Source organism: Mus caroli, unplaced genomic scaffold (assembly GCF_978045245.1).
Source record: "Mus caroli unplaced genomic scaffold, Mus_caroli_1 scaffold_4, whole genome shotgun sequence".
Taxonomy (NCBI): Eukaryota; Metazoa; Chordata; class Mammalia; order Rodentia; family Muridae; genus Mus; species Mus caroli.
In genome coordinates this window covers 45,844,071-45,857,738 of record NW_028227259.1, presented here as the reverse complement: position 1 = coordinate 45,857,738, position 13,668 = coordinate 45,844,071, and the positions used below count along the sequence as shown (strand labels likewise).

The 13,668-nt window shown below is 39.7% G+C and overlaps 1 long non-coding RNA gene across 1 annotated transcript; it reads left to right on the top strand.

Moving 5' to 3' along the window:
• Nucleotides 1-250: 250 nt before the first annotated feature.
• LOC147005136 (uncharacterized) lies at nt 251-13,458 on the top strand. Its single transcript, XR_015046831.1, has 3 exons — nt 251-327; nt 9,693-11,096; nt 13,055-13,458. It is a non-coding gene; the product is annotated as an uncharacterized LOC147005136 (long non-coding RNA).
• Nucleotides 13,459-13,668: the final 210 nt, after the last annotated feature.

Sequence of the window (13,668 nt, the reverse complement as noted above, 5' to 3'; positions counted from 1 at the left end):
TTCCCAATTTGGTGGAAATGTGGCCTTGTTAGAGGGGGTGTGTTACCAGAAGTGGGCTTTGAGGTTTCAAAACCCACACCAGAGTAGCCACCCACTATCTGATTGGATGTAAGGCTCACTCACACCTACACTGCTTGGGTGGCCAAGAACCTGACACTAGATAGGACCTTACTGAAAACAAAACCCTGCTGTTTTGCTGAAGGAACATAGCAATAAAATGACTCCTAATGGCATTCTGCTCTACTCATAGATATGAGTGTCTTGCTCAGCCATCACCAGAGAAGTAGGTCAGCGTGCAGAGATCCACAACTGGACAATGTGCAGAGGGTGAGAGACCTTGGAATTCAGAGTCCTAAATGGGATGTTTCCATCAAATTCCTTCCCTTCAGGTTCAGGGAACTCTGCAGAAAAGGAAGTGGAAAGATTGTAAGAGCCAATGTAAATGGAACACCCCAAGAAAAGACAGCCTTCTAGACACCACAGGACTGACACACAGAAGAACTCACAGACCTGTGGCAGCATGTGGAGGATCTGTACAAGTCTACAGCAGATGGGGTTCCAGTGCTGAGAGGAGAAGTGCACACATGCGCAACCCCAACTCTCATTGGTTGCAAAGAAAACAATAATTTTCTCCAATGAAGTCTCACTGCGAATACAAATCACATCGAAGGGGAGGCCCCATGCCCAGCAGTAGATAGCCAACACAAAACAAACTCTATGGTATTTTTGAAGGTTTTTAAAACTGTCTTATTGGGGCTTTTTTTTAATAGGTTTTTGGCTTATATGTTATGATTTCTAGTTTTGTGATTTTTAGAGGATTTCTATGTGTGTGTCTTTGAGTGTGTGTGTGTGTTTTCTTTAGCTCCTTCTTTATGTTTATTTTCTCCTATTTTGGTTTGTTTGTTTTGATTTATTTTGTTTTTGTTTTTTGTTTGTTTGTTTTGTTTTTTTGAGACAGTTTTGATTTAATCTTTTTTAAAAATTAATTTGTTTATTTACTTTACATCCCAATATCAGCCCCCCTCCTCCTTCTCACCCTCTTTCACAGCTCTCCCCCCAGTTCTCCCGTCCCTTCTCCTCTGAGAATCCCCACTGGGTATCTATTCCCCCTGGCACTGCAGTCACTGCTGGACTAGGCTCATCTTTTCCCTCTGAGGCCAGACAGGGTGGCCCAGTTAGGGGAGAAGGATCTATAGGTACACTCCTACTCAAGTAGTTGGGGGACCTGCATGACGACCAAGCTGCACATCTGCTACTCAGGCAGGGGGTCTATGTTCAGTCCATGCTCAGTTGGTTGATGGTTCAGTTTTTTGGGACTCCAAGGCTCCAGGTTAGTTGATTCTATTGTTCTTATTGTGGAGTCCTTATCCTCCTCCAGTTCTATTTTTTCCCCTGACTTTTCCACAGGATGCTCCCCCCTGCTCGGCCCGGAACTCCATCTAATGTTTAGCTGTGGGTCTCTGCATCTGTTTTGGTCAGCTGTTGGGTGGAATCTCTAAGAGAATAGTTATGCTAAGCTCCTGTCTGTAAGCATAACTGAGTATCAATAATAATGTGAGGGACTGGTTCTTGCCTATGGGGCGAGTCTCAATTTAGGCTAGTCATTGGTTGGCCATTCCCTCAAACTCTGCTCTATCTTTGTCTCTGAATATCGTGTAGGCAAGACTCATTTTGGGTCAAAAATTTGGTGGGTGGGTTGTGTCCTTATTCCTCCATTGGGAGTCCTTCCTTGAAACAGGAGGTAGCCACTTCAAGATCCATATCTCCCACTGCTAGGAGTCTTAGCTAGAGTGCTCCCTAGAGCTTCCTGCATCCAAGCTCTCTGACCTGTCCTAGAGATGGTCCTCCCTACTCCTCACCCACCACTGATTTTCATCCTCTCCCTCGCTCTCCTTACACCTAGTAACCCCCACTCCCCTCCTCTTTCCTTCCCCCTTCTCTCTACCACCTTATTCCCTCGCTCCATGAACCTCTAATATCTATTGTATTTCTCCTTCTGAGAAAAAGTCAACTATCCTCCCTTGGATCCTCATTAATTGGCTTCTTTGGACCTGTGGATTGTAGAGTGGTTATCTTGTACTTTATGGCTTATATCAACATATAAGTGAGTACATACCATACATTTTCTTTGGGGTCTGGATGACCCCACTCAAGATATTTTCTAGTTCCATCCAGCCTGCAAAATTCATGGTATCCTTCTTTATATATATATATATATATATATATATATATATTTTAATTAGGTGTTTTCCTCATTTACATTTCCAATGCTATCCCAAAAGTCCCCCATACCCTCCCCCGACTCCCTTACCTACACACTCCCACTTTTTGGCCCTGGCATTCCCCTGTCCTGGGGCATATAAAGTTAGCAAGTCCAATGGGCCTCTCTTTCCAGTAATGGCTGACAAGCCATTATATATATATACATATATATATATGTATAATTTTCAATGTGACCCTAACTTTCCTCATCTCTTGATGACCTGTCTGTTCCTATACTAATGCCATGCAGTTTTTATTACTGTTGCTCTGTAGTACAACTTGAAGTCAAGGATGGTAATTCCTCCAGAAGTTCTTATATAGTTCAGGATTGTTCTGGCTTTCCTGGTTTTTTTGTTTTTTTTGTATGAAGTAGAGAACTGTGCTTTCAAGGACTGTAAAGAATTGTGTTGAAATTTTGATGGGGATTGCATTGAATCTGTATATTGCTTTTGGTAAGGTGGTCATTTTTACTATGTTAATCCTACTGCTCTATGAGCACGAGAGATCTTTTCATCTTCTGATACCTTCCTCAATTTCTTCCTTCAGAGACTTGAAGTTCTTTTCATACAGGTGTTTCACTTATTTGGTTAGAGTTATACCAAAATACTATTTGTGGCCAGCATAAAGGGTTATGTAGGCATAAATTTTTGCAACCTGCTCTTAGTAAGGGTTCAACCTCTCCATTAGCCCCCCACCCCCGAGCAGAGGCAGTGGAAAAGAAAAGTTATTAGGATATGGGGAAAGTGGACCTATTCAACAATAGTTCTCCATCTTCTATGGTAGCAGTTCAGCCTCATAGCAAACATCAAATATGATTCAGCAGCTGCAGACCAGTCGTTTCAGTAAGCAGACACCAGGGAGCTGTAGTTCTATTGCGATATTATGTTAATCCTCTCTATACTTCCCAGGGACATGCATGCCTCTCACTGTTCTGGGACATTCTATCATCTCCCTGTTCTGGATTCCCAAAAGAAAGACACACATATACAGCCTTATATTTTAAATGCTTTAAACAGTTCAATGGTTGGGCCACCCCCTAACTCCACTTGGCTAACATACACTCCCCTCTGATAGTCCTGTTAATACTAAACCTATATTTTATCTTTGGTGCTCTGGACCCTGCTGGGCAGCCCTCCTGGGTCTACTTTACCCCTGTAGCTACATGTCAGCTCTCTCTCGCTCTCCTGCAACTTTCTAGAGTAACCTATGCCCTCCTCACAGTGGATTCCCCTCTTCCTCCTTCCTCAATTCCTTCCTGGGAATCCTAAAAATCCTGCTTCTGTCTTCCAAGACAGCCAATGGCCACCAGTAACTTTATTGACCAGTCAAAAACAAATTGAAGACAAGCTTCCTTTGGTACTTCATCTGGGACACTGTCAATAAGTTTGTTTGTTTGTTTTGTTTTGTTTTCTTGCAACATAATTGTCATGACAACACAAGCCACTACATAGTTCAATCCTGAAGAAACTGCCAAGCTCACCAACAGGCCTGAGGTGAGGTCACAGAAGGGGAAAACTTCAACAGGAACCTCCCAGGCGAGTTTCTCTCAATGGCAGCTTTACTACAAGTTGGGCTCAACAACACTATGTAAGGTGAACCAATATATGCGTGTCTTTAAAGAAGAATAGTGAGGCAAAGCCAACCAAACCAATGCTCAGTTCTCATCTTCCACTCTCTGTGGGGTCATGTTTATACTTCTTCATCAAGTGTCCTTTCTCCTGTTTGCTTTATCAAAACATCCTTTCACCTGTGTCTACTTCAGGAAGACAGTCTTTCACAAGTTGGCTTTAGTAAGACATCCTTTCACCTGTGTGCCCAGCACATCATTTGACAAAACTAACTTTCCAGAGAAACTTGAAGTTTCCACTTCAGAGCTGGTTTCTTTCCCAGTTGTTTATCATTTTTATTGTGTAAAGGAGGGCTACTAATTTCTTGGAGTTAATTTTGTATTCAGCCACTTTGCTGATGGTGTTTATCAGCTATAGGAGTTCTCTGGTAGAATTTTGGGGGGTCATTCATGTATATCATCTGCACTGACTTCTTCCTTTCCAATTTGTATCCCCTTGAACTCCTTTAGTTGTCTTATTGTTCTAGCTAGGACTTCAAGTACTAAATTTAATAGATAGGGAGAGAGTGGACAGCTTTGCCCTGTCCCTGATTTCAATGGAATTGCTTTAAGTTCCTCTATATTTAATTTGATGTTGGGTATTGGCTTGTTGTATATTACCTTTATTTTGCTTAAGTCTGTGCTTTGTATCCCTGATCTCTCTAAGACATTTAGCATGAAGGGGTGTTATATTTTGTCACAGGCTTTTTCAGAATTTGATGATAATATCATGTGGCATTTTTTAATTTCAGTTTGTTTATATGGTGGACTACGTTGATGGCTTTTCATATATTGAACCACCCCTGCATCACTAGAATGAAGCCTAGTTGGTCATGTCGGATGATGTATTTGATGTGTTCTTGAATTCAGTTTGTGAGAATTTTATTGACTGCTTTTGCCTCAATGTTTATAAGGGAAATTGTTCTGAAATTCTCTTTCTTTGTTGAATCTTTGTGTGGTTTAGGTATCAGAGTTACTGTGGCCTCATGGAATGAACTTGGCAATGTTCCTTCTGTTTCTATTTTGTGGAATAGTTTGAAAAGTATTGGTATCAGCTGTTCTTTGAAAGTCTGTTAGATTCTGTGCTAAAACCATCTGACTCTGGGCTTTTTTGGGTGACTTCCAATGACTGTAGGGGTTATAGGACTATTTATATAGTTTACGTGATTTAGATTTAACTTTAGTAAGTGGTATCTGTCTAGAAAATCATCTATTTGATTTAGATTTTCCAATTTTGTTAAGTACAGGCTTTGAAGTAAGATCTAATGATTCTTTGAATTTCTTCAGTTCCCATTGTTATGCTTCCCTTTTCATTTATTTTGTTAATTTGTGTACTGTCTCTCTAGATTTTAGTTAGTTTGGCTGAAGGTTTGTTGATTTTGTTGATTTTTCTCAAATAGCCAGCTCCTGGTTTTGTTAATTTTTTTTTTGTATTTTTCTCTTTGTTTCTAACTGATTGATTTCGGTCCTGAGTTTGAGCATCTCTGGCCATTAGCTCTTCTTGGATGTGTTTACTTCATTTTATTTTTTTCTAGACCTTTTTGGTATACTTTTCACTTGTTAGTATGACAAATTTCTAATTTCTTTATGAGGGCACTTAGTACTGTTAACTTTCCTCTTAGAACTGCTTTCAGTGTATTACACAAGTTTAGGTATATTGTGCCTTAATTTTCATTGAATTCTAGAAAGTCTTTAATTAATTAATTAATTTATTTATTTATTTATTTATTTATTTCTTCCTTTCTTTCTCTTTCTTTCTTTCTTTCTTTCTTTCTTTCTTTCTTTCTCTTTCTTTCTTTCTTTCTTTCTTTCTTTCTTTCTTTCTTTCTTTCTTTCTTTCTTTCTTTCCTTCCTTCCTTCCTTCCTTCCTTCCTTCCTTCCTTCCTTCCTCCCTGATTGATCATTGATTGTTCAGTTTTCATGAGTATGCAGGACTTCTGTTGTCTATGTTGCTGTTGAAATCTGACTTTAATCCATTGTGTTCTGATAGGATACAAGGAGGTATTTCAATTTTCTTACATTTGTTGAGACTTGCTCTATGACTAATTACATGGTCAGTTTTTGAGAAGGTTCCATGAGGTGCTGAGAAGAAGGTGTAGTCTGTTGTGTTGAGCTGAAATGTTCTGCACATTAGATATCTGTTAGGTCCATTTGATCCATAACCTCTGTTAGTTTTATTATTTCTCTATTCAGTTTCTGTCTTGATGACCTGTCAAATGGTTGGAGTGAGGTATTTAAGTCTCCCACTATTAATGTGTGAGGTTTGTTAGTTAAGCTTTACTAATGTTTTTAGTACAATGTGGTTGTCTTTGAATTTAGGGCATAAACATTCAGCATTGAGGTGTCATCTTGGTGGGTTTTTCCTTTGATGATTATGAGGTGCCCTTCCCCATCTCTTTTGATCACTTTTGGTTGAAAGTCTATTTTATTAGATACTATAATGGCTACTCCAGCTTGTTTCTTGGGTCCATTTGATTGGAAAACTTTTTTTCTAGCCTTTACTCTGAGGTAATGTATACTTTTGTTGTTGAGGTGTGTTTCTTTTACGGGGCGGAATGAGGGATCCTGTTTAAACATCCTCTTTATTAACATTTGTCTTTTTATTGGGAAATTGATACTACTGATGTTGAGAGATATTGATGACCAATGATTGTTAGTTCTTGTCATTTCGATATTGGTGGTGGTTGTGTGTGTGTGTGTGTGTATGTGTGAGCATGTGCACATGTACTTGTGTATTTCTCTCTTTTGGATTTGTTGGTGTGGAATAATCTATTTATGTTTTCTTGGGTATAGTTACTGTCCTTGTGTTGGAGTTTTCCTTATAGTTGCTAGTAGGGCAAGCTTAGAGAAAGATATGTTTAAATTTGGTTTTGTCATGAAACATCTTGTTTCTCCATTTATGGTGATCGAAAGTTTTGCTGGGTATAGAAATCTGGGCTGGCATCTGTTATCCCTTAGAGACTATTAGACATCTTCTCAGGCTCTTCTGGGTTTTAAAGGCTCTGTTAAAATGTCTGACATAATTCTTATAGATCTACCTTTATATGCTACTTGGCTTTTATCCTTTGTGGTTTCTAATATTCTTTCTTTGTTCTGTACATTTAGTGTTTTGATTATTATGTGGTGCAAAGATTTTCATTTTGGGCCCACTCTATTTGGTGTTCTATAAGCTTCTTCTTTATAGGTATTTTCATAGTGTCCTAAATTTCCTGGATGTTTTGTATTAGAAACTTTTTAGCTTAAGCATTTTCTTTCACTGATGTATCAGTTTCTTCTATAGTATCTTCTATGCCTGAGATTTTCTCTACCATTTTTTTGTATTCTGTTAGTGATGGATGGTTGTGTTTATAGTTCCTGTTCTTTTTTGTAGGTTTCCATTTCCAAAGTTTCCTTAGATTGTGTTTTCTTTATTGATTCTATTTCCAGTTTCATGTCTTGAACAGTTTTTCTCATTTCTTTCACCTGTTTGATTATATTTCCTTGTATTTCTTTATACTTATTCATTTCCTCTTTAAGGCCCTCTACCTATTTAATTATATTTTCCTGTATTTTTAAAAGGATGCATTCATTTCTTCTTTAGAGGCCTCTATCATCTTCATAAGATTAGATTTAAAGTCATTTTCTTGTAATTCAGGTGTGTTAGCGGTAGTAGGATAGTTGGCTTCTGGTGGTGCCACATTGCCTTGACTTTTGTTGGTTGTGTTCTTATGCTGACCTTTAGCCATCTAGTTGTTCCTACTGTTGGTAGGCCCATTAATTCCTGATGGGAGTAGGCCTCTGGGGCTGTAGATAAAGCTGTTAGTCCCTGATGTCAGTAGGCCTCTGGATTACAGGTAGAGTTGGTTGTCCCTGTTGGAAGCCTGGTCCCTACAGGCTTCCAGGGATGCAGGCAGTACAGAAAGATCCTGATGACCTCAGACTGCTAGTTGTCCAGGGTCAAGGCAGGCCTGCAGAAATGTAGGTAGAGCTGGTGGTCCTGATGATTTCAAACCTATATTTGTGCTGGGCAGAAGCAGGCCTTCCAGGGTGTAGGTAGAGTAGTGGCCCCTGAAATGGAGTACAGAAGGGATAGGGCAGAGCTGGCTGCTGCTGGGCTTGCCCAGAGGAGGAATTAGACATGGACCTGGAGGAAGGGGATCTCATCTAATGGTTGTTGATGGCTGTGGGTATATGTGGCTGTGGTTAAAGGTATGAGACTAGAAGATGGAGCACAAAGAGGTCAGGGCAGACCCCATAGCTACTGGGCTTTCCCCAGACCTAAAAGACAAGAGTTTGGTCTGATCTGATGTTATTTTATTATTTTTCTATCTATATGCCTGTCTATCTATCTATCTATCTATCTATCTATCTATCTATCTATCTATCTATCTGGCTGTTTTGTAATAAGAAAGAGCAAGAAAGGGAGTCAGTTTGAGTTAGTGGGAGATGAGGAGGATCTGGAAACAGTTGGGTAGGGAGGAAACCATAATCAGAATATATTGTATGGAAAAAATCTGTTTTAAAAAGCCCATACTACATTTTGAGTTAATGCTGTCTTTCTCTGCCTTGTACTTGTGGATCAAATGTAAGCTCTCAGCTAATGCTCCAATGTCATGGCTGCCTGCCTCCTGCTGTGCTCTTCACCATGATGGCCATAGACTCAACCTCTGAAGCTGTATGCTTGCATTAAGCACTTTCTTCTATACATTGCCTTGGTCATGTGATTAGCTACAGCAGTAGAAATGTAACTAAGACAAAAATAGATATTAGGCAGGAAAACGAGGAACTTGGGTCACTCAAGCATCTGGTGGATCCTTTCAGAATTTCTAACCCATCTCCAGATGCCATCTAGTGCTGAATATGATGCAACCACCATGCACAGTTGTCATATTATAATTATTATTTAATGATGGCAATAAAAGCTGGTGTGTGAACAGCAAAAATACAATTTGTTTTCAATCTTTAACATACATAGAGGATATTAGGTGTATAGAAGGGACGGTGTACTCTAATTATTCAATTTCAGATTATCTTATTTTTAATCCTACCTTCTCTGCTCTTCAAAAATGCTTCCTTATGTTGATAACTTCATTTATTTGGACTAAAACACTTCCATAATCCACAAAATGTGCCATATTGACTTTTTTAATTGGCACCAGGAACTTATTAGTAACAACATCTCAAATCCTGTTCATGTGTAATTTATAATTTATGTTAATTTATAATCTTTTTCTTAATAAGGAAAAGATACACTTTAATATTGTGAACTAAACTAATAATGAATTTCCAGAGCACTTATTTTTAATTGCTTTCTGCTAAATTTTATATAAGATTTTTGTTATTTACCATCAGGGGAATCTTTAATTCCTCAGAACACTAATCTCAAGAGAGGATTGCAGAGCAAACAACTATAGGTTTTGTTGGACTGGAATGATCTGCGTTTATAGCTCAATTGTGACCAATTATTGGAAACTCTGAGAAGACTGTTGAGACTAATAAAATGGGAATAATAACATTCCTCTAAGGAAACTGTTCTGAAGAAGAATTGACATGGGCCAACCACACTCACCCAATTGCTTATACCCTAAGTTCTTATAGAAACATTTACTAAGCACCTCCATGTGAGGCACTATGCTGGGGTTTAGGGGAAAATAAATGATCATGTGATTCCACTGCAAATTAAGCTTGGAAATTCTGTAAGCGCCATGTTCTTTAAACAAATGGTTCCTACTTGCGATTCTGGGAAGAGGACACTAAATGGACAGCCACTCTGATTGATGAGCTGTTGGTAGGCTTGGAGTTGAATGCAATCTGCTTCCTGATTCTCAAGGTTGTTCTTATTCAGTTTCCAGGCATCCCCTGGGAGACATGGAAGAGATGAAAAAGCACTACATCACAATGCAAGCTGCTATTCAATTTGTGTTCTGTGTTCCTTGAAGGAGAAGACATAATCTAATAACTTTGAAGCAACTGCTTTTATTTTTTTCAGGATGGTAGCAGAATGTGAGTGAACATTAAGCTTCTTCCACCCCAAACCTTGTATGGCTTGGCATGAAGAATTAACCTTGATTTTTATGCTTTTTAGCAAAGCATGGGACACTACATACATGTTTGTTAAATAAAGGACTACATGCCACCATTGCAATGTTTCCAACTGGAGTGGAAAAGCCTGCCCTGGTAGTGATGAGAATATGTTTACAGATGCCCAGCCACATAAAGGAGACTCCGATGGGATCCCAGATGCTGGTCTTTAGATCCATGATGGTGTTTGTGTCAAGGCTGTGTATTCCATGGGCAGCTCCTGACAAGGACTGAGCACAGTGGGAGTAACACATATGCTAAATGTCCTAGCTAACTATAACTATATACTTGACACAACCTAGAACAGAAGCTCTCAACCTGTGGGTTGTGACTCCTGTGGGGGTGAAATGATTCTTTCACAGTCTCCTAACACCATCAAAAAACATAGATATACATATTGTGATTTGTAATAGTAGAAAATTACAGTTATGAAGTAGGAACAAAAATAATTTTATGGTTGGGAATCACTCAATATAAGGAACTGTATTAAAGGGTCACAGCATTAGGAAGGTTGAGAACCGCTGATGTAGAGTCCCCATGAGAATGGAGTGTCAATTGAGGGGATGCACACCTCACATTAGCCCGTGGCCAGGTCTTTGGAAGACTGTCTTGAATGCTAATTGATGTAGCAGAGCCTAGCTCACCATGTCTGGCACCATTATCCATGCTGGTAGTCCTGGACTGTACAGAAAGCTAGTGGAGCACGGGTCTGTGACAGAGCCAGTAAGCATTGTTCCTCTATGTTTTCTGCTTCAAGTTCCTTCTTAAGTGCTGCACTGATTTCTGCCAGTGATGGACTGTGACCCATAAGGTGAAATGAATTTTCTTCTCTCTTAAGTAGCTTTTTGATCTTAATTTTTGTCACCGAAATAGAATGAAACTGGAACATGAAAGACCTCTCCAACAGTGCATTGTATAAAGACTCACCAAGTTCTTTGCCAAATCAACATTGCAGGATTCTATGGACTTTTCATTGAACTTATTACCCAGTATTCCTTTCTTGTGTCTTATTATATCCTAAGATTATGCTACATAGAACAAGCCCCTTATCTAAAAGGAAAGAAACACACAAAACACACAACTATCCAGGAGGGAAAGAGAACAGAATCAGTAACGCTGGAAGATTAAGAAAGATGGCATAGCATGATGACCATCTACAAGCACACAGGTGAGCTTTTTTTTTTTTATGTCTATGACAAGGGGATCTAGTTGCATGCAGATTTTAATACATAGTAGTAGTCAAGATAAAAGGGAGGAAGAGCAGCCATGGGAGTTTTAAACCAGGAACCCGACTGTGGGTCTGCAGAACATGACCCCTTGGAAGGTACTGGCTGGAAAAAAGCAAGTGTTCAACAGGTGTTTACTGGGTAAGATAGAGTGGGGATCCTGATAGATGACAATGACACTTTTATGACTGGTCACATCTGCACCCAAAGGCCAGTGTTGGCTGTAACTAGGCCGGAGGTATTGGAAGTATTTATGAATGGTGTTTCAGCTGATTTGCCTCATCTATTAATCAGGGACAGTCATCCAAGCACCAAGGTCTCGGAGAAGGTAAAATAAGTGAATGTAGAGCCCAATACATAGTGGACATTCACAAGCACATGGGGCTCTGCCATTGGAGAAGAGCTCAAATTGCGGTGTCTGTTTTGATTCCAGAAAGCTGAGGGTCTGTAGGAGCATATCTGAGAAGCTCTAGAATGTTGGTCATTTTGATACTGCATCAGTTTGATGTCATGTTCAAGTGGAATGAGATGTCTTCTGTATCCAGAGTTCTAGTATTTGTGAACTACTCCCTCTAACATTCAAAATGAGCTCAAATGGCTTTCATTAAAAGAAAGAATCTACTGTTTCTGATTCCTGGGAAGTTTAAGGCCACTTGGCCTCTGTGACTGCACTGAGCACCACATGTGTCTCCTCCAGGTTAACTTACTCTAGATCAGGTTTCCATATGAAGAGATGGGATGGCTTATTGACCTCTCTTGGTCTATAGTGTCTTTCTGGAGAAGATAGGACATCTATTTACAAGTAATTTCAACTAAGCCCTGTAGGAGAGCCTTGCTTGGTCTGTCCTAGTTCAAATGTCTATCCTTGAGCCAATTCCTCTACTAGAGACCAGAAGGACCTACGATTAGTCAGACCTGATTCTGTGTTTGTCTCTAGAGCTCAGAATAAGAGTAGGATGAAAATCAAAGGAAGCACATGGAGGTACTCATGGATCTAGCTGTATATGTAGCAGAGGGTGGCCTAGTCGGTCATCAATGGGAGGAGAGGCTCTTAGTACTGTGAAGGTTCTGTGCCCTTGTATAGGGGAATGCCTGGGCCAGGAAGTGGGAGTGGGTGGGTTGGGGAGCAGGGGGAGGGGATAGGGGATTTTCAGAGGGGAAACTAGGAAAGGGGATAAATAAAGAAAATATCTAATAAAAAAAAAAGAAAAAGAAAAGAGTAGGGTGAAAATGTGTCTAGACACTTGTATAACCTGAATCATATGTTTCATAAATATGCCCACAGTGCATTCCACAGCAGTTTATATTTTAGTTCTATAAATAAATTTACATTGAAATTTACTGTTTCCAAATTGCTAATTTTAGGAAAACTATACACAGATAAAACTTAAAATTATATATTTGTTACACACACATACACACACACACACACACACACACACACATTAAACTTATGGGATTTGGAGAAGGAGGATTTAGACTTCATTTCCTTTGAATATTTTTCCCAATACTGAAAAGACCACAATATTTCATGGCTAGAGGGCCACATCTATTTCCAGAAATGAAATGTGCTCACGAGGAATAATCAGTCTTGTTCAGAGTCATAGGTCACTTGGGAATTCTCGTGGAATTCAAGAAAGAAGGATGGTTTGGCCTGCATGTTAGAGATGCATGTGGGGTTGGAAGTTTTGTCTTCAAAGGACAACTTAAAAAGAGAACCTTCATCTAGGTACAGGAATAATCATGTCCTCTTAAACATGCTGGGACTTGAGTGTACAAAGGGAGTCATGTTAGTTCTTAGCTCCTGTGACTAAAAAGAACACAAAGATCATGGGGTGACTCTCTGCCCTCCCTCCCCTCTCTCCCCTCCATCCTTTCTCTCTTCTTTCCCCTCCCTTAGATGATTTTTGAATGTGGCTGTGTGTTTTGGGAGCCAGCCACTCCTGGTGGTGATGAAATTCTTTCCAACAAGGAAGATGTGGGGGCACATCTGTGCTCTGTCAGATAGTAACACATTGGCATGACAGAAATGTTCCCGATGATGCAAATGCATTTGGCTGCCACGGTTCACTGCCTCTGGCTCCAGGTCTTTCTTAAAAAACAGATTATGCAACACTTCTTTCATTTATTTACAGTTAGGAAGCACCCCCCCCTTTTTTAATTAAAAAAAGAAAAACCTGTAGTTAATACCAAGAAAAGAGAGGAAACTGCTCATAACTCTTCGGCTCACCCTCTTCCCTCGCCACAAAACATCTTGTGTATATTGCTGGTATCGCTTCATCTTATTTGTGTAATTCCATTTCATTCAAGGCATGAATTTCAAGGATGAATTCCTAAAACTAGCTCTGCTCACTTAAAGCTAGAGATAGCAAAGCTATTTAATTTTTATAGGAGGTTAGTATAAAGCATCAGGGGTTATCTTTCTAAGAGCACAGGACCCAACCTTCCACCTCTTTAGTTGAAGGACACCTTTGCCAAGTGTGTCCGTCTTCCAGCAGCAGCAGCAGGGTCTCT